The sequence below is a fragment of the Pipistrellus hanaki genome (genome assembly GCF_964339955.1).
Source record: "Pipistrellus hanaki genome assembly, chromosome: 12".
NCBI classification, from domain to species: domain Eukaryota; kingdom Metazoa; phylum Chordata; class Mammalia; order Chiroptera; family Vespertilionidae; genus Pipistrellus; species Pipistrellus hanaki.
Genome location: NC_140514.1, coordinates 24903376 through 24925657, shown reverse-complemented (window position 1 = coordinate 24925657; position 22282 = coordinate 24903376). Strand labels below are relative to the sequence as shown.

The following is a 22282-nucleotide window of genomic DNA, read 5'->3' as shown; positions in this document are numbered from 1 at the left end:
TAAGTAATTAATTCATTGGATCTTCCAATCCAATAAATACACTGATCTGGTACACTCTTATGTGTAAGGTTTTCTATAAAGTCCTTTGTGGAGGATGAAAACTTATGCTATGTTTTTAACTATGTAAAAAATACAATACAGGGACCACATAAGAGGACACAGTTACTTCTTGTTTGAAGAACAAAAGTAAGTTCCTGGAAGAAGCAGTAATTGAATTGGAAGAAACGAAAAGTGAAGATAGACTCACCAGGGAAGGAAGTGCCTGGAAGAAGAGCATGATCAAAAACATTGAAATAGCATCATTCCAAACGTGTCATGTTTTGGTTGAAATACAGTCCTAGCTAGATGGGAGGCATATAACCAAGGAACAGTAACATTCTGGTTCATAGCTATATTTTTTTAATGGAATTTGAATGTCTTAGGGCACAGTATACACTCTCCATATTTCCAATCTTGACAAATTCCTTATTGTGTGCCTTACCCAGATAATCATATTCATATCTCTTACCTGATGCTTTAGAAACCTGGTTTTTGACCCTGGATTTAGAAACTTATTTGTAGTCAATTTATGACCAATTAGTGTCTGTGTGTGTGGAAGATGGGGTGAGAGCCATTATCAGAAACCCACTTTAGAAAGACATATTAATGATAGAGTGGATTACAAATTGTAGTGTTGAAGAAGGATGGGATCATCACAGAAAGGTAAATGAATAAAGAGGTTGTAAAAACAGTTCCTGTAAAATGCAGGGGACCCTGTAGCATTATGATAGTAACTAGAAAGGAAAGGAGGGGTCAAATGTGAAAAATTAGATTCAAAACTTCTTCAGGGCATGATCTGGGTCTTGTTCTTTCTATGGTGCCTACTATGATGCAAAACACTAACTATAATCTCAAATAAATGAATGAAGACATTAGATGAATTGAATTGGATGTGAGAGGTGAAAGGAAATAACTGAAGATGACTATAAAAGCCTGAATATGGAAAATAGAAGTATCATGCTTCTGAAAGATTGTCAGAGACTAAATTTCATTTTACAGTACAGAAAAAATATCCAGAGAGACACATTCAGCACACAGATGCAAAGATGAATATGGTCCTCAAGGTAGAGATTATAATTACAAAAGAGTATGAAAAATTTTAACTTGGAGTCTGGTTTATTTTAATTCAGCCAGAAAAAAATGTATGTATCAAGATAAACTATGTATTAGTAACTGATAAGAAAAAAGGTCAGATCATTTACAGCAGACGCATTGTGTTATGGATGAAGAAATTGAGAGACAAATGTTTGGCTATTCAACAAATAAATGTAAGACTTAATCCTACAGGGTAAAAGGATGTTCTCTGAATCATTTCAACACATAACTTCAGTGCCTCCTGCTTCCTACCAAAAATTTCTGCTTAGAAGACAGTCCTTTTAACCTATTTTATGTTGCCAACTCTAAAGTTTGATCCACTTGGAAAAACTGGGTATAGACTGTTTAATACTTAGGGACTTAAAGATAATTTTACTCTATTTCAAGACCTAGTATAAAGAGAGTAGTGCTGCCTGGGCTGAAGGCTACCAGCTTAATTTTATTTTCTTTTTTATTGAATTTATTAAGGTGACATTGATTAACAAAAAGTATATAGGTTTCAAGTGTACAATTCTACAACACAAAGTCAAGTCTCCTACCATCACCATTTATCCCCCCATACCCTTTTCCACCTCACCCACTATAGCCTGGCCACCCTGATGTCCCATTTTTCTAATGAAATTGCTGTAACAAAACAAATTGTATCCCTTCAGTTCAATTTTCACAGATTTCTGTATGGGGAGTAGATTTCAAGTGGTGTTGGATGGAACCTGAGGGTATTGTGTAGGTATCTTAGGACCACCACTGAGAGCACAGAGAGGAGAGGGCTTTGTAGTCCCTGCCCTGATTCAAAAACAATGCCAGAGCCTTTCATCTGCTTTAATATTAAGCCTTCTTCAGGATAATAGGAAGATCTCTTATTTTAAACTGTATGAAAACTAGAGGGCATTAATTTCAGAGCTTTGGCTAGAATTTCATAGTTTTTTCCTTTTGAGTGTGTGAATTATTATAAACATTCCAAATCCTGCTGCTTCAAATGAGTAAATCATACAAATTCAATTTTACCACCTAAGTACCGTGGAACCATTTAGCTCTGCAAGAAGCAACATGGGGCTCTTGGCAACAGGGCTTCCTTAGTCTAGGGCCATATTAAGAAGAAAGGGTTTCAGGTTTTCACAACTAAATATGAGGATTTCCACTGAGAGGATCCATGTTGTCATGTAACTGTCACAATTTCTATTTGTTTCCAATGCTACTTGGAAGCCAAGTGTTATTAGTAATTTACAGAATGGTTGTTTAAAAGACCCATAGGGTATATTAGGAGGCACTATTTTGCCTTTAAGATAGTCAGTCCAATGGAAACAATTACTCAAAGCTTTGAACCAGGTTAACGTATTCCTATAATTTTATTGAGTTCAGTTTTAATATGATTTAGGTAAAGTAGCTGTCCTTTTGGTCAACAGCACTCTGTGAGAGGTAGCTACAGTTGAGGTTGGGCTAGTCTGGGTGGTGAATAGAGAGTAGAGGACATAAATGAGATTTAGAAGGGTACCCAAACTAATTACAGTATCTTATTTTAGATGTGTGTGTGTGTGTGTGTGTGTGTGTGTGTGTGTGTGTGTGTGTGTGTGTGTTTTAAGTTATAGCCCAGTGTAAATAAAAATAGCTTTATTCTTTCTATTTACCTTAGTCCTGTAAAAGAACAAATTTGTATGAGGTGGAAATATATGCTCAATACCTTCTGTATAAAGCATTATCACAGTACTTTTCCATTCTCAACAGCTCCATCTGTTATTCATAAATACTTGTTTATGATTTGTAAAGGTAGTTTTCCAACTTCACTTATCTTCTGCTTCTTTACCCTCTTTAAATAATACCAGCACTAGTGGTTCTCATTGAGGTAAAGTTATAGATTAATACATTAAATTAATCTATTAAGGTAACTTCAACTTTTAAAACATTTTCTTATTTAGTATCTTATCATAACTCTCTGAGATAACCGGGCAATGCTATTTGACTCCCTTGTGGCAGATAAGAAAGCATAACCAAGATGCAACTTTCCCAAGCCATACAGTGATGGCCAAGTTCTTAAAGGATGCATTCCCAGATAGCGACTCTTCCCTTTTAGAATGGGAGCATGATACTGTGTGGTGATTGGCATATAGTGAGGGTTGGGGATTTATAAAATAAAGACCCGTCATGCATTTACAAATCCAGCATTGTCCAGCTTGTTATTGTGGACACTAGTCTCTTAGGCTGGTCCCTGTCACTCAGGAAGAAACTGAGATTCAGAAATGTTGAGTTCCTTTTCATGGCCAGAGAGATGTATTTCCTTTATTTGCATTGCCCTATCTTCCCTTAGATCAAACATGTCAAACTCAAAAGCTAACACGAACCAAATAAACAAGGTTTAAGTTTATGTGGGCTGCAAAAAACACCAATAGCTTCAATTTTTATAGAAACATAGGTTTATTTCTTTTTTTCTCTTTTTCTAAAATGTTTTTTATTGACTTTTTACATAGAGAAAGAAAGAGGGACAGAGAGTTAGAAACATTGATGAGAGAGAAACATCGATCAGCTGCCTCCTGCACACTCCCCACTGGGTATGTGCCCACAACCAAAGTACATGCCCTTGATCGGAATTGAACCTGGGACCCTTCAGTCCCCAGGCCGATGCTCTATCCACTGAGCAAAACTGGCCAGGGCCATAGGTTTATTTCAATAGAGACATGCTGAATACAAAGGGCTGAAATAAATGAGTAATTGTTAACATAAAATAATAGAACATTTTAATAAAAATTAATATTTTTTCTTGAGCATTAACTTATCAGACACTGAATCATTGCACATATTAATAAGCAAATGCAAATAAATCTATTTTTCTTGTTCTTCAAAAGCAAAATATTTCCTCTTGCACACACCAAGACTAATGACCTGGCTAGTATTAGTGGAGAGAAATGGTGTGCCTGTGCATAAGGCACATAAGTGAAATGAATGCAACACAATTATAGTAATCAGTCATCAGCAAATGTTGTAGTTCATTATTAATAATTGTGTTTAATATGATATTATAAAAATTGTTACAAAATTTTATTAAAATGTTTCTTATATACTATTATATTGGCTGGGCCACAAAAATATTCATTGTGGGCCACATGCGGCCCACGGGCTGTGAGTTTGACATGCTTGCTCTAGATTGTCTAATTTTCTGATTATTTCATAGGTGTTTGATTTACACCAAAATGGGTGTTTGATTTACACAAAAAATGCTGTATTGGTAGCTTTTATATCTTATCCCTTCAGTCATTATATATTTTTAAAATACCTTCTTTGTGCCTTATATCATACCAGCATCAATATCTCCCAGGACACCTAGTACACTGCTATGGTTGGTGTTCAAAAGCCCTTGCTGATTGCTTTGATGTCGAAGCCATTAGAAAGCTGGCATTTATGCTGCTTAAACGCCAGTTCATACATTTGACTTAATTCTGCCAGATATGAAAGGTTCTATAACATCACCTACATGAGGTTATGTCAAGCAAAAATGCTGTAAACAAGAACATAAAAGTGATTTGTGTGGTTTCCTGTCAGCTTTTTTTTTTATATAGCCTTTCTGCAGATTTCTTTAATACACCCAGGAAAATGTGAGAAAAAATAAGCTCAGCATCTCTTCAAAGAGGACTTTGATATTATTTTTACTTTTTTTTTTAAAAAAAAAAAAAACAAGTTTTCTTTTTATGTGTTTGTGTTGGTTTTTACTTTTTACACACACACACACACACACACACACACAATTTTCATTTTACAGAGATACCCTTATGCAGAAATATAAACTCATTGGAAGCAGCATTTATGTTGGTGGGGAGAGAAGTGAAAACAAAGCCCTGAAATGAGGCAGAGGGGACCCTAGAATGTAATAAACACAGTGTAGTGCAAAGACCCTTCTTTTCAGACTCGTCACACCTCATTTTGTCATTGTAAAATCATTTAATGTGTTAGGCCCTCTGGGACCAGTTACATCTCAGAAATATTTTCCATTTTACTGCCTTGGAGACTCCAGCAATGAGAACCTCAGAAATTAGAATGAAATTCTGCTCAGTTGGATTATTAATGTGGAGATTTTCTGTAGATGCTTGAATTCTGTGGATTGGAAAGTATGTGAAAATCAGGATTAAAAGTCTACCTATTGCTTTAGTTTCTGGTTCATTTATTTTGGTGACTAGTTAATTTTAATTAGTTTTGTCTCCTCTGAATTGTTCTTTGGCAAATGTTCATCTTCTTTTTCAAGCTGTGCCTGTAGTCAGAAGTCTTAACTCTCTGTTTGACAGGTATCTCTTTGAGTCTTCTATATTAGGAAGTAATTTGCAGTCTACAAGAATCCGGAATTTGCTTTTCAAAATTGGTGCTGTATTTGAAATTTAGTAGAACTCCTTAGGCATTCAAAAAGCTGTAGAAAAAGCTTACATAGGGATTTCTTTTCCTGATAAAAGCCAACTAAACTGTTTATTCTTCAAACTACTGTTAATATCTTCCATCAATAATATAAAATATATTTTAGATCTATTTATACTTTAAAAGCATTACTTTCTGGAAATAGCTAATTTTTTTTGTTTTGTTTTGTTGTTGTTGTTTTTTGGGGGGGTTGGATCAGGTTTTGAAACAATTTATTGATATCCTATAGAATATTATGCCAAAATTGAATCATAGGAAGAGCACAATATCTCTTTCTGTGTTTGTTTTTTCCCCTCACATTCCAGGAACATATACATATGCTTTATTTGCCACTTCATAAAAATGTGGATTATAATTTTGGAAACCAATTTCAGTATAAGGTCACTTAAAAATATTTTGAAAGTCTGTCTTTAGAATTAGAATGCATTATTTCAAAGGCTTCCAGATAGAGGCTATAAAATTGCTTGTATTTAAAAATGAAACTGTAATTAAAATCTTTGTGAGTTAAATTGAAAGCAACAAGAAAATGTCGTAAATCTCTGTAAGAAGCAGTTCCAAGAGGAAATAAACTAGTATAAAAAGAGAATAAGTTTAAAGTGAAGAGATCATCCAATGAGACATAGAAAGAATGACATAAAAATATTGAAACATTGATTGGATGAGACCAAAATTAATCAACTTAATATAAAACTTTATCATCAAAGTCAATAAATTTCTAGCCTTAATACTAATTAAGTAATAGTTTGGAATTGCATGATTTTTCAAATCTGAACTAAATTTATCCAATAATTTTCTAGTAAAAACTGATAAAAGGTATACTCTTGCCTCTTCATCCAACCCATTGTTATCAATCTTTATTAATATTGTTTGTGCTTTTGCTGCCATCAGTCTTATGAAGGAATTATTTACAATAAGTAACACATTTAAGAATTACAATTTGATGAATTTTGACAGTTGTGCACACTTGTGAAACCACACCATCATCAAGACACAGAGCATTTCTATTAAGTGGAACCTCAGTTCTGGAACTTCATTCTGGAAGGATGTTCAAAAACCAAAACATTTTTTCCCCATTAGAAATAATATAAATTGAATTAATCCACCCCAGACCCCCAAATGATTCTATTTTTAATCTTTCTTATACATAGCATGTCTAATGTACCAGTTAATCTATAAATATACACTTTAAAAACAAAATGGATGAATATAAATTAAAATTTTACATAAAGGAAATTAAATGCACAGTAAGAAATGAAAATTTAACAATAATAAGCAACAAGTACAAAAAGAAAACGGCGAAAATGTTCACAGAACGATATTCTGAGATGTTAACAGCAGTAACTGATACTTACACATTCTCTCCTTTGTTTGCGGCCTGAGAGATGTGTGACCATTGGTTTGGAAGCAAATTTTTCAAGATGAGAGACATTTGAGAACCAAGGTTTGACTACCAAAACATTATTTGTGTTCCTTTGTATATTGCATTCCTATATCTGCCCCTGGACATGGGAAACCACTTATCTGTATATTGTCACGATAGATTTATTTTAATTTTATATAGATGAAATCACCCAGTAGATGATCTATGTGTGTGTGTGTGTGTGTGTGTGTGTGTGTGTGTGTGTGTGTTTTCACTCTGCCTAATGTAAGATTAATTCATGTATTTATTCATATCAATGGTTTTTTATTCCTGAGAAGTTATAATGATCATGTTTTTATACATATGTCTCATTAATAGAGAGGGCTGCATTTTAAATTCTGTATATACTCATAGAACCTAGAATAATCCCTTACACATACTTGAGATTGCTTGATTGGTTGATTCACCCATCCGAAGATAGATGCTGGGAGAGTTTTAGCACGATTCTGGTATCAGTGGTACTCATTTTTTGAGGGGAAAAAATTGTGTTAGAAGTAGCAAAGTAAGAGATCATTCATTGAATAGTTAGAATATGTCAGTTACCAGACGAAGTTTTTCTGATGCATTAACATCATACTCTTATACTCATTTGATAGGTGAAACACAGGGATGAAGGAACTTGACACTGATTACACAAGCTGATTAGCAGTAGAGCTGCTGGACTACAAAGCTGTTGTTCTTAACCATTTACTCTATTTCATCAGAAATAAAGAAAAGTTGTTTCATGTTCTTCTCTTCTCAAAACACTGCAATTTATCCCCATTTCTTTTAAACTTAAAATGAAAGTCCTCACAGTAGATACAAGGCACAATGTTGTTTCTTTCCAAGTGACCTCTCAGAGCTCTTCCTCTCTCCCTGACTCACATTGAACGTGCTCTTCCTCAGACATATGACATATGCTGCCATCTAAGGGCCTTGGCTGCAGGATCCCTTTCACTTCTCAATAGACTGGCTTTGATTCACTCAGGTCTTTGAAGTTGGCTCAGATTTTACCTCACTGAGGTCTATCCTCAGCCTTTCTGTTAAATACTGCAACCATCTACCTCTGCCCTCCCAATTGCTTCTACTCTTATATGGTTTCCCTCTTTTTTTCCCTCCATAACGTATTACTTTCTAATATTTATATATTATAGGTCTGGTGCACCAATTTGTGCACTGATGGGTTCCCTCAGCCTGACCTGCACCCTCTTGTAATCCACCATCCCTTGGGGGATGTCAGACTGCCAGTTTTGGCCTGATCCCTGCAGGTCAGGCTGAGGGTACCCACTGGTGCATGAATCTGTGCACCAGGCTGGTTTCGGCCTGATCCCTCAGGGCAGGCCTCTAGTATGGATATAAGATCTTTGGTTAATCTCTTCCCACCCTCTTCTCTCCCCCCTTTCCTCTGATATTCATCAGTCTGTTTCATGTTTCCATACCTGTGGTTGAATGGTCACTTAGGCTCAGATAGATAGATAGATAGATAGATAGATAGATAGATAGATGAAATACTCATTTTATTAGGTGTAATGATTGTTGCCTCTCTCTGCAGAATATAATTCCCTCAAGAGCAGTTATCTTTGCCAATGCTGTCACTTGATTGATCTCAAATAGTTGGGATAGTATTTTCTTAGTTGGAGCAACTATAACAATTTCTATAGAATGGGTGGCTTAAACAACACGTTTCTCACAGTTCTAAAGATGAGGAAGTCTGACATAAAGGTTCTGACAGATTCATTGTCTGGTGAGGGTTCTCTTCTTGGTGTGTAGATGGCCGTCTTCACATTGTAAACACAGAGGAACAAGATGTTTTGTCTCTTATGAGGCTACTAATACTTTTCATGAGGGTTACATCACCATAACCTAATTTCCTCCCAAAACCCCACTTCCTAAAACTGTCTTGGGGATTAGCTTTCTAACATGAATTTTAAGGGAGGGCAAAAACATTCTGTCAATAACAAGTGCCTTACACATAGGTTCCCATTAAGCATGTTTAGGATATGAGGCGGAATAATTTTGGTCTTCTTTCCCTATAAACTAATTATTCTTTTCAGGGGAAAAAAATGGCATTAAACAATATTTGGATGACTTAGGGATGTTAATATCCCACTCTATAACAGGAGCTCCAAAGAATAATAATTTCCTAATTTAACCTCCTCTTTGATCTTGTTTCTCTTTTATTTTATTAGATCACAATATCAGCGATTTCCTCTAGATTGTTTCTTAGAGTTGGGCAGAACCTGAGAGACTTTTGAGATAACTAAGTCCTGAAATCCCAACTTCAGGATTTCACAAGGGTTTTGAATTTGCCTTTAGAGGAAATTTCTTGTCAAAGCAGTTTTTTTGTTTTTTGTCTTAATTCACCCTGACCCACTCATTTTAGTGTCTGATCCTGAAACATCGTTAACTAGTCTGCCTCTAATAAAACATCTTTATTTTAGGGAAGAAAAAAGAGACAAGTGGGGAAGCAATTTGCCTCCCATAAAACGATAACTTAGTGCCATTTTCTTGGAGGGAATGAGGAGGGATTTTCTATCCAATATTGTGGAAGCATTTGCAATCAATTAGAGCAAAGATTAATTAGAAAATATTATCTTTTCTGCCCTTTTAAATCACCTTTTTATTGAATTCTGTCGTTAACACCCATAAAATGGCTCATTGTTTGTGGTCATTTGGGTGCAAATATGGTGTGCTTTCTCTCAGAATCATAAATTACTTTTAACTGATCTGGGATGTACAGAAGCTCCCATTAAACTTGGTGAAGGGAAAAATGAATGGATCGTTTGTTTACTCTTGCGGTGATTCATTGTGGTGGGAAGCCCGGTCAAAGTCAATATATTTTATTTACTGGCTTTTCATGTTACTTTCGTGAAAAGCAGTAGTTATCACATTTGATGAAAGAGTAGAGTGGGAGTAACATGGAGGAATCATACCAGTATCATTTCCAGGAAGAATATAATCTTGGGGGAAGGCCAGGAAATTTTTGTTTCCTAGTCAGAAAAGTATTAGGTTGCTATTTTGAACTATGTTGATATAATTTGTTTTTAAACAAAACTTCTTTTGCCAAAAATTTTCAATTAATTTTAAAATGTAAAACAGCATATCTCAAATGATATCCTCTTCTAGTGAGTAATAAAAAAATATCCCTTTTGGTATATTTATTTTTTATTGCTAAGGTAATTTCTATATGTTGTATAGCCACACAGGGAGCCAACCATTTTATTAGCAGTAATTTTTACATTGATCTTGATGGACTTTGTGGTGAATATTTTTCATGCTCAGCTAGCCATAAACACTATAAAATAAATGTACACAACAAAGTGCTGCCCATTTTATTCCAACTGTTTCTATGTGTACAGAAAATATTAATTAAATGTTTTTGCTTCTGTGAAAAGCATATGTGGAAATAGGAAACTCTCCATGAATAATCAGGGCAAAATCTTCAACTGTTCTTCCAATTGACTTAAATTCTCTCTCTTTTTTTTTAAAGTAATGAACAATTACTGGCAAATTTCTCTTAACAAATTAAGGATGGAGAAATCCTGAAGGATGTATACAGCACCAAGGAAATACTCATTCATAATTGAAAGTACTTTTGTTTACCAAAATCACTCTATATTTTTGAATGTATATTCTGATTTATATTTATGATTTTGTCATCACAATGCTTTCCTAATACAATCAAACATGATGCTATCGATTCAATAAAATAAGGCTTGCATAGTAAAGACTTGTCCCACACTAACATTTTATTTATATGACATGGGGTTATTCCAGATGTGAAAATAGATTCTAAGAAGCATCTTCTGGGCTTTTAAATAATTTAGATGAGACAACCAAACCAAACCTTATCAGACTCTATTAAAAATACTTTAGTGAGACTGTCTTTTCCATGAAAGTTCTCATAAAAATCCTATGCAAATGTCTAATGTTTATTGTGGTGAAACCTTTAGTAGTATTCAGAATACTTAGTAGAATAGATTTAACTACAAAAAAATTGTGTCTTTTTCAGCATTAGTCAAATGGTCAGTAAATAAAGAGTTTAATAATGCATTAATCTACTCAGGATTAGAGTACGTAGATGTGCATCTATACACGTATGTATGTCACCTGGGCCCTTCAGGGAACAGAGGCTCTGATGTAGTCAGGGATACAAAAAGCTGTTGAGAGGTAACAATTGTTGAAAGATAAAAGAGGAAAAAGCAGTATGAGGAGTGGGGGATACACCTTCAACCACAGTACAGATTTGATCATCTCTCAGCCAACTCCGTGGATTGTTCTGGAGCAAAGGTTGCTCCTTAGTGGATTTTCTGGGTGGGTAAAAATGGCCAGGTCCCAATACTCCCCTGCCCTCCCAATGCCTAGTTATTGGCTATGGGTCATTCAGGAGATCATGGTCTCAGCATTTCCTGAAAATGCTAGTTGCTGTCAGTTGTCAGCTAACTGTATTCCTTGCAGCTGAATAGTATGTTGTTGAAAGGAACACTGAGTGACATATAACAAGTGACCCTTGTTCAGGCTGCTCCAATATGTAATAAGTCTTTATAGGCATATGTTATGAGTAAAAATATACCTGTGTGCAATAATTTATAACTCCATTTATGTCCACCAGGAAGTGAAGAAAGGGCAAACAGATGTGGTCTTGACCACTGTCCTGCTGTCTTGTGCTTTATGGTCAGTCTGGTAATCCTGTGGCATCCCATCAATAAGGCTAAAATGAGTATTGATTTCAACTTGCCACTCTTCTATTCCTTCTGCCTCTGCCGCTGCTATATAGGAGATATGCTTTTCTCCATGTCATCATATCAGGGTTCACGTGGCCTACTTCTTCATTTATCATTGAAAGCTACAAGTATAGGTCTCTCAATAAATCACTAATATTTTCCCTAGACAATCAATAGTTACTGATAGACTGTCTCCCTGGCTGAAAGTTTTGACCTCAAAGAAGCTATGGGATATCCTTTTGCTAGAACAAGAAATCTAAGTCCCTAATGAGTAAAATTATCATGTATAAATATAATATGTGTTTGTGCTAAACTGGGATTAAAATATGTACAGTTTGCAATATTTCATTGAAGCTTTACAGATCCACTCTCTCATTATTTTTCTCATATTGAAAGTAAAACCTAAGGACGATAAATCATAATGAAAAGAAATCTTATTACTAGCATTTTGTGTTTTGTTCATAAATAAGACAAATCAAATATTCTTTTTCACTTAGGTAGTGATTTTAGGCATCTCATTTCAGTATGGAGCTGTTATGAGCTAGTAAGGTGATAATTAAATTAATTTTTCAGTGCAGGATTATGTTCATATTTTTTTGTTTATTTTTCAATGAAAATTGAAAAACTCATTTTCCCTATAGATACTCCTTGAGGAAGAACCAGAAGTTCTGACACATTTATTCGGTATTTGGGTCATAAAGGGACAGAGAATGTCCTTTCCAAATTCTGTGAGGCATGAGATTTTTAAGGCTAGAGATTCAGTCATTTCACCAAATTTGTAATTTATGATATTATGATATTGCTGACCTACACAACTCTCTAAATAATCAAAACAGATTACAAAAGCACTCTTTAATTTGAGATGATTCATAAGATAAGGAAGCATTATATTTACTAGTTAAGAACCCTGCTCAGTACATACATTTGTGTTTGAGTTAAAAATAAACAAACTTTGTATTAGTGGGAAATTTTAAAGTTTTAATATGGGCATATGAACTATTAAGTTATTAGCATGCAACATTATAAAGATATTTTAATACTGATAAATTGAACTTATTCCAAAAATAATACATGCTTAGAAAAAGTGTCTTTTTATTAATTATTGGGAAACAGCTGATAGTAAAAGCTTAAATGTTTTATAAGGAATAACCTGATAGGACATCCTAAATACTATATTTTCCTGAATGTATATTACACAGTATATCCAGTTATATTTATGATTATTTTTAAATGTATAAGTATAAAGTTTTCCTAATATTTCTATTTTCCAAAATTTGTTTAAAATGTAATATTAGAACATAAATCAGTGATGCAATCCAAGTTTTAATGTATAGTTAAGTGAAAAATTCTTTGTATCTGAAAAGAATGTATTTGTTGCATTGCAGAGTTTTCTTATTTTGAATTTGAGTTTAAAAATTAAATTGGAAAGGAGGCTATTACCAGAATTGTTTTTCATTTGTTGTGATGGAAGACAATTTACTTTTGATTAATTTGAACTTAAGGAATGTTTATTGAGCATTTGTTATGTGTGTGTAGAAGTCAATGATAGGTGGCATAGGTGAAGAAAGGGGAGTTGGTGAAAAATGAGAAAATAATTACTATCTTTAAGTAACAAAATGTATTTTAAAAGAAACAATGTGCTTTAGATGTTCTGAAGAGCTCACAGGACATTTGCAGTCTGTGGACCAGTTCAGAAGAATTTATTAAAAAGGGCAAATCTAATATGAATCAGTTTGAAACCTAGCTGGAATTTTAAATGCATTAGAGAGTAGTTCATGATTCTTATAGTTCAGGACATTAAAATTATTTAATCAGTCTCCATATGTTGAGAGGGATTCTCTTTTACTTATAGAGTAAAAGATGATCAAATTTTAAATAAATATAATGAAATCTTAGATGCCATGCTAAGATTGGACTTTATATTTAGGCTATGCTAGTCTGGTTGGTTAAGTAGAATACCAATTTCATATATTATAATCTGATATTTCCAAATAATAAGGATCCTTTTTCATTTGTGACAATCATAAAAAAGATAATAAAACAGGCAAGCAAATTCTTAGAGCAGGTAGTTATCCAATCCATCAGGTCAAGAGAAGCCTTTTCTTAATGAGAGATAGTATGTAAATAGTGTTTGTGCTAATTATCATATGAGAAATAAGAAAGACTTAAGCCACAGAATTGAAATAGAGTACCTGTTTTATTGTTCTGATTTTATGTGATTATTGAGACAACATTGTTAAGGCAATTAGAAATCTGCTGTTGTCAAAACAGAATTTAGTATAAAAGGCAAGGAACATTATACTCTTTTCCTGAAGCTAATTTGAATGATAATTATGCTAAAGGATTCTCTGCAAAAAGAGAGAAAGAGGAAGAAGGAGGATAGGATGGTAGAGAGGAAAGAGAATAGAGTGAAGAAAGGTAGGGATGAGTGGGGAGAGAAAGGAAGTAATGAAAAATTGTCCAGTCTGTTCTACATCTCCCAATCGCTTGGTTAATTTTTCAGTTCCCCCTTCCACTTAACTCTTCCTTCTACTTTAATCCCTCCCAGACCAGCCTCTCCCCAACCTCCTCTTTCTTCAAACCTTTGATTATGGCATCAGACCCCTGGCACGTTCTTTCCTCTCAGCACTGAGCATGGCGTGTGACCTCAGACAAGGTTAAATCAGAAGAAATACTGAAATTCAGCTTCCTTTGGCTTAATCTTATTACTTAGTTTCCTTTAGGTCTGTATACTTTGTGTTTTGACCATCCTTGCTCCTTTTTCCCATTTATAATTTTTAAAGTTTTTTTAAAAAATATTTTGGGCTCATATTCATACCATATTTTTCTGAAATTTCTATAATTCAATATAAAATTTGGTTACTTTGAACTGTTGCATGCAGTAAAGAAATTGAGAAGAGTATAAGATACTATTTTTAGTTCCTCTCAGGTTACATTATGACAAGTGTTGTTTTTTTAATTTTTATTTTTACATATAGTTGACATATGATATTACAGTAGTCTAGGAAGTACAACATGGAAATTTAACATTTATAAACCTTAGAAAGTAATCATCTAAATAAGTATAGTAACCATTTGTCACTGTTTATACTTATAATATGTATATTGAGTGTATTTTCTATCCCAGTGACTTGATTAGTGAAACTCAATGGCTAAATTAAATATATGTTATGTATTAAATGTATTATGCCACATTGGAAGTTCATTTATATACCTCTGAATAGATCTGAATAAAATGAGGCTAGCATTGATTTTTAGATAATTTTATAAGACAAATATGTTCTGAGAAGTGATTATTTTAACTGTGGTAATAACAAGTACTGATTTAAAATCCTGTTTTCTATCATAGCTTGCACCCAGTTTTAGCACATTCTAAAAACTTTTGGAATTCAACTAACTTACTCTTTTTCTGGAGGAAAGACACACAAATACATAAGGTCAATCATGTATAATACATACTATGGGGACAAATATTTGTGAATTGATGATGGAGGAATTAACCATAATGCATTTCTAGGTTCTCCAAATAACATTGTAGCTATTGTTAGAGACAAAAAATAAAAAAGTAATAAAATAAAAATTGGCCCTAGCCAGTTTGGCTCAGTGGTTGGAGCATTGGCACTCCGACTGAAGGGTTGTGGGTTCAATTCTGGTCAAAGGCATATATATCATTTGAAGGCTTGATCCACGGCCCTGGCCAAGGTGTGTGCAGGAGGCAGCCAATTGATGTGTCTCTCTCACATCAATGTTTCTCTCTCCGTGTGTCTCTCCCGCTCCCTTCCACTCTCTCTAAAAATCAATGGAAAAAAATTTCCTCTGGTGAGGATTAAACAAATATTGTTCCTCAAAGGATATTTAAAACTTGCCAGGCAGAATCTGAGCAAATGTCTCAGAAGTGTCCCGTGGGCTCACTGTTTCTAAGATAAGCACACTGTCTGCTTCACACAGACGCTCCTACCCAACCACCCAAATAACTTGATGGAACGTGGGCTTTAATAATCTGTTTCTAAGCAGCAAAGAACTTCCCTCTGGCCTTCAAATATTCATAATTCTTCTTTGTTCTTAATTTTTCAGTATCTTATGAGATTTTTGTCTGTTGTAATCCCTGGATAATTGTGTCCAAAAATAAAATAAAAAATCTTTTTAAAATTACTAGGGGTGGGGAATCAGGTGTAGGGGAGTTATGGGAGTAAAAAAAAAAAAAAAAAGAGGAACACCTGTAATAATCTGAACAATAAAGATTTATTTAAAAAAAAGAAAAGAAAAGAAACTAGGGTGTTATGGAAAAAAATAATAAAACATTTGGGCCTCAGAATTTTCCAAAGCTTTTTTTCAAATCATTATCTTATTGTCTTCCAAAAGAATTGAATAGACAAAAATTTGACAATATGTGTTTGATGATTTCAATTAAATTTCTACCTGTATTTTTCGTCACCAACTCCCTTTCATTCCTCTTATTTCTGTATGCTTTCCCTTTTTGTTTTTTTAGTACCAGTTATCTAGCCATTCATAAATATGTTTGGGTGAATACGTTTATAAGTGGTTTCACATCAATTATGTCAGCAGTGCATGTTTCTTATACTCCCCAGTAGAATATTTAAAAGGAAACACAGAGGTGGTTTTCATAGTCTATAAAATGATCAAATGAAAATCTCTGTATTAGTTAAAACCAGCATCAGAAGCATATTCCTAACCAAATTACAGAGTTCTTTATACTGAATCTGTGTATTGAATTCTCTTAGATATTTCATTTTGTGGCTTATTTTTCCCTTTAAAGAGTTATTTGATGAAGATAATTGTCCAAAATGTCATTATAACTTCAATTGCATTGGACTAAATTAAATTGCGTAGACAAAAGATTAATTTATATTTATTTCATCAATATACAGAAACCTTTACAGTTTACACATTCTGGGCAAAATGACATTCATAAATTTTCCTAAGAGTTCCTGATATAGATTATTTTTCAATATCATCATCAAACATATTTAAATGCAATGCAATCTATTTTCTTTCAAGTTGAGCTCATCATGGGAATTGTTCATGTAGCCCATTGCTGGTTTCAGCAGGTATATTCTTCAAGTCTCCCGGGACAGCTTCATTTTTATATTTTCACTCAATAGTTTCAGTTTCATGTGCTTTGGGACCAAAGGGATTTTATTGTGAAAGTTTTCACTGTGGGATCACCATAGCACTCTGATTAGTTTTCCTTATCCTATCCTAAAATAGTTGTTGAAAATACAACTATAAATAGGTGTTGATGTTTTAATTATATTTAAAGCAAGAATATCAGCAAAGTTGGAATCATTTGTGTTTTCGTTTTTGATAATTTAAGGTGAGCGAGCCTAACTGTTTAAACTCTCATTTTAATTTTAAAAGTTTATTTAACACGTAACTTTCTTGACTGGCAATAAATGAGACAACAGTTATAGTTAATGATGCCTATGTATTTGTGTGTCACAGCAGACCTCAAAGGATAGTACATACTGTCACATCCAGTATGATAGATTTTATAAAACTGTGTTGCATAAAGATGAGCCCTTTTATAATACCTTGCAAGGTTGCTATAGTTACAGAGCATTTCTTTTGGGGAATTTCACTTTTCTTAGTAGTATTAAATACTGAACCTCAAGTCTCATTTTATATTGTTTTTAAATCTCTTTGAAAACAATCTCCTTTATAAAATATTTTGAATTATTTTTATGATCTATCTTTTTCTTTTTTCCACAAATAAATTATTTTGAATAAACAGAGAATGAAAACATTGAGCATATGTTTATCTTCCAGACACTGAATATTACACAGAATTTTTGCTCCCCCCATCAATTGCTGTTCTTCACTTTCTAGAAAAAAATGGTATTATATTTTTAAAGAGGCAATGTTCTCAGCTGGTAAACTACATTTAATAACGGCTATTGAAACACCTGGGTTTCTAGCTATTATTCCAACTTTAAGGCAGGGTTATATGTTCCTGTTTCAAACTGTCAAAAAGTTTTCAGTTTTCATGAGATGTTGCTTCATTAAAAAATAATTTGGTCCTGGGCAGTTCCTATTCCCTTCCTATAAGACCACTGTCTCAAATAGTGGGACTCCAGGGCATGACTGCATGTTCCTCAGCAATAGCCCCATCTGGTTTCCAATCTTGATACATAAGAAATTAGGAAAGATGCTCCCCACATGCAAGGCATTTGTAATTCTTTGAGGGGAGGAAAATAAATATTTGTCTTTTCGGGTTACTAACCAACTGATTCTCGTAACGGTATCAGAATAGTCATCTACTCTACATAGTGTAATAGCCTCACTGTGTTATCTATAATACGGTAAACTTCTTTCTGGTAGAATTATGTTTATATTATCTTCATATATTTTCAGTAAGTCTGGTCAGGTCCTTAGGTCCCTTACATTTAAAATGTATTCAAAAGAACTTAAGAAGCAAATAATGAAAAATCAATGGAGTAAGAGATTGAATGTTCACATATGACAAGTGTTATTAAGTTTGGTATTAGTCCCCAAGCCAGTTTGGCTCAGTGGAAAGTGTTGGACCAAAGGGTCCAGGGTTCACTTCCACTCAAGGGCATTACCTTGGTTTCAGGCCTCTCCCTTGCCCAGGCCATGGTCAGGGCATGTGCAGGATGCAACCAATGGATGTGTTTCTCTCACATCAATGTTTCTCTCTGTCTATCCCTCTCCCACTCTCTCTACAATCAATGGAAAAAATATCCTCCGGTGAGGGGAAAAAAAAAAAAAGATTGCTATCAGCTAATATATTTTGAGTGAAATACTTTATATGCATTATCTTATCAAAGTATTTAATCCTTATTTTATGATATAAGTATGTGCATTTCACAAATGAGGAATCTGAGTCTAAGAAGTAAAATAATTTGATCAGAATCAAACTTATTATATTTAAATATTTAAAATAATTATTGGATGAGATTGACTTAGCAAGACTTTGACCTATTACCTCATAAAGAGTAGACTAGGATAGCCTATGTAAAATAATAATTATGGTAACAAATGTGATCAAGAAAAAGTAAAATAAGGGAGTGACATCAGTAAAATGGTGGAGGTTAGCTTCAAGTTCTCCTCTCCCATAAAACATCAAAACACAATAAATTGTCAGCCTAATTTTAAAGAACTATGGAAATGTTAAAGATTTATAGCAACCAAGTGAATGCTAAGTTATGAATACAAAGCTGGTCAGCATAAGAACATCAATCAATATAATGCACAGTTCATCGGAAGCAAGGGGAGGGTCTACTATTAATATTTTTCTTAGTGAGTTTGTTTTATTTTTTATTTTTAAACCCTGACTTCTAAATTCTGGCCTGGTGCAGGAGGAGGTAGAAGTCTTTCTTTTTTTTTTTTTTAATAAGCTTTGAAATAGTATATATTTTTTTGCTTTGTATTAACCTTTTTATTTAGATTTTTCATTGAGGCATAATATGCATGCAGAAGGTGAACCTCTCATAGCTATTCAGTGTATTATTTTTAGCTACTCCAGGTCCTTTGGATTTCCCTTTGAATATCAGCTTATTTATATCTCTAAATGTTTGGCTGGGATTGCATGGAATTTATAAAAGAATTTGAGAAACATTTACATCTTTAGACTAGAGTCTTCTAGTACATGAACATGATGTGTCATCAAACTTTTAAAACTTTAACCAGAAATACTTTTAGAAGTTTGTGCAAATGTCCTGTGTATCTTTTGAAACTTTAGCCCTAAGTTTTTAATATTTTTTATGTTGTTGCAAATGGTACTTTTGATCTTTGTTTTCTATTCTTTGCATGTTTATGGTGTCAAATAAAAATTATACCTGACAAAATAAAATGGGTGAGGAAGACTCTCCAAAGCTATGGCAATACAGAAAAGAGGCCAGAACGCAGTCTAAATCCATTTCCACTGAGTTGTATGGGAGCGTTTTTAATAGCGGGGATGGAGGGATAGTCAGCTGTTTTTTTATTTGGCCTACCCCCCAAAATTTTATAACCGGAGGTATGTTTACAACTTGGAAAAAGGTGCCCACCAATGTTAGGCTCCTACTGTCACATGGAGATTGGGAAATGAAATAGAGGCAATATTTTACTTGATGGTTACATTTCAAAGAGTTGGCTTCCCCATCCTTGAAAAAGTCCTGGGTTGTAAATCTGGAAAAACAATATTTACATCTCAAAAAGGCAAATAAATAATTTACCATGACAAGTTTTCTAAAACAAATGTTCTAAGAAAGGGGAATGGAGAGACTTCTGTGGCTAGACCATCTGGATTCTATAAAGGCAGATATGAGAAGGAGGTCAAGGGCACTGAGGCAGAAAGAAGTCAAGCTCAGGAAATTGTTAAGACTGTCTCGGTCTGTGGAAATATGATTGGTTTTGCTCTATTGACCTTATATCCACCAACTTAGCCAAATTCATTATTTGTTGTAATAGTTTGTAAATTTCATTTGGATTGTTAAATTTACAGTGGTGGGCAAAAGTATGTTTAGAGGTCATATGAAAAAAGAGTCAGGTCATGATGATTACAATAGCTTTATGAACTCAAACAAATGTCACAGTATACTTAGGTACAATCTTGTAAATGCTCAAATTGTTGGCCTTCATTATTTACACATTCTTGTCATCTACTTGCTATAGTCAAGCACACTTGGGCACAGAATTCTTACCTACTTTTTCCCACCCATGTATAATCAGTTTGTGTATAAATAATGGCAGTTTTTTTTTCTACCATTGTAATCCTTGGGCTTTTTCATTTCCTTTTCTTAGTTTATTGTACTAGCTGGGACTTTGAATAATATAATGAATTAAAGTGATAATAGAAGACAACAATTTTCTTACTTTTAGTATTTCACCATTGAGTATGAATTGTAGAGGTTTTTTTGGTCAATATTTTAAAAATCATCTTAAGGAAGATTATTTTTAAGAATCATATTTTTAACTTTCTAAAACAGTGGTTCTTAATCTTTTTAATGCTGCGGCCATTTAATACAGTTCCTCATGTTGTGGTAACCCCCAACCATAAAATATTTTTGTTGCTACTTCATTACTGTAATTTTGCTACTGTTATGAATCATAATGTAAATATCTGTGTTTTCCGATGGTCTTAGGCTCTACAGCAGCGGTTCTCAATCTGTGGGTGGCAAAGAACCTTAATCTTCCAACCAACATACTGAGCATCCAGGACCTAAAATAAACCACATGATTGTCTAGTTAGTCTCAATATCATCTCTTTGCTCCATGTGAAAATTCAGATTAATACATTGTATCCTAAACAAAAACAAAAATTTAACTTTATATATATATATATATATATATATATATATATATATATATATATATATATATACCATGTTTCCCCCAAAATAAGACATCCTCCAAAAATAAGACCTAGCGCAACTTTGGGAGAAAAAATTAATATAAGACACTGTCTTATTTTCGGGGAAACAGGGTATATATCAGCAAAAGCAGCATACCAACCTAATTGCATTCAATTTTAATGTTTTGCAAAAAAAAATCATTGTGAAATTATACATTTATTGTAATATGTCCTTAGTATTTCATAATACTCATGAAAACTTTTTCCACTCTTCCTTGAAATTCCTCAGTTTTGAGGGACAGTGTTTTTTTTTTTAACTCTTGGCTTATTTTTTCTTGATAGATTGGATGGGCAGATAGATACAGATTTGGATTTGTTTTTAAAGATTTATGTTAGCAACATCTTTTGGGAAAATTCCCTGAGGTGTACTGAAATCAACCTCCAGTGGAGGACAGAGTCAAGTGACCAAAGAAAGAGGCTGACAATGGCAGGATTAAACAATGGGTTTATTCAGGGCACTTATTGACAGAAGCAGGGGAATCTCAGAACCCAAAAGCGGGTGGGGCTTAATACATACAGCCTCCAGGAACACAGATGGCACATGCTTAAGAGCTGGATATTCCAAAGCAACTTAATCAGTCTCCTTGTCTAAGTAAGAACATCCCTTTTGGTGAAATGGGCCATCCCTCCAGGGTTGAATTATTGGTCACTGAGAGGAACTTGCTTCTTAAGATGTCCTAGGTTTCCCTAGCCAGTTTGGCAGGGCACAATTCCTGTCAAGCACTCATACAAATATCCTCGGGTAAGGAGAGAGAGAAAGAGAGAGAGATAAAGAGAAAGAGAGAAAGATTATGTTCTACGTCACATAGGCAACACTAAGCACCAGAAACCATTTTGGCTAAAACACATCTTGCAGTTTTTCTCAAGTCTGAATAAGCTATAAAATAAAACATAATGTGTCTGAGGCCCCTATTTTTATGAGCGAATTCCCTCCTAGCTTTTCTAGTCTCATTTTCCACACACAAACAAAAATCACATAAAGAGCAAGAATAACCAGAAAAATTATTCTAATTCTCCTTTGACACTTAGAGATAAGTAGTCAGTGTAGAGATGTTATCAGTTCAAAGTAACCCACTGATGCCAAGTTGAAAGCGAGCAAGATCAGGAAATGCTGGCAGATAGGGAGTAGAGGTTAAGGTGAACTTCATGAGGAACTGGACAAGAGCACATGGACAAGTGGCCACTTCATGCAGTGATCAGTCCCTCTTGCCTGAAAATGTTGCCATGTTATAAATGTATGTATAGGGCCCCATCTGCTGC

General features: G+C 34.0%; 1 protein-coding gene across 34 annotated transcripts in view; it reads left to right on the top strand.

Annotated features, from left to right (window-relative positions):
• Positions 1-22282, top strand: part of NRXN1 (neurexin 1) — a 964391-nt gene that overhangs the window by 125953 nt on the left and 816156 nt on the right. The window lies entirely within an intron of this gene.